Below are 304 nucleotides of genomic sequence, written 5' to 3' on the forward strand. Positions count from 1 at the left end.
TTTATTGATCTGCTTTCGTTGCAATTCAAAGCCCTGCGTTCTGTTACCATTGTTGCTTAAGCAAGGCGTAAAATGTTGCAGGTTTTACATCCTAAGAACCCATTTGCACCAACTTTGCATTTCAACTACAGATATTTCGAGACTGATGCTCCTAAAGGTACAGATATATCTTTCCATACGTTATTTTCACTTAGGCAAGCATTCTTACTTTTGTATTGTCAAGAGTGTGGAGAATTAGATGAAGCTTAAGTATCAGAGTGTGGTAGATCCTCCATTAGTTATTTGCCACCAGCTTGAGAGTCTC

The sequence above is a fragment of the Cucurbita pepo genome, unplaced genomic scaffold, assembly GCF_002806865.2.
Source record: "Cucurbita pepo subsp. pepo cultivar mu-cu-16 unplaced genomic scaffold, ASM280686v2 Cp4.1_scaffold001363, whole genome shotgun sequence".
NCBI lineage: Eukaryota > Viridiplantae > Streptophyta > Magnoliopsida > Cucurbitales > Cucurbitaceae > Cucurbita > Cucurbita pepo.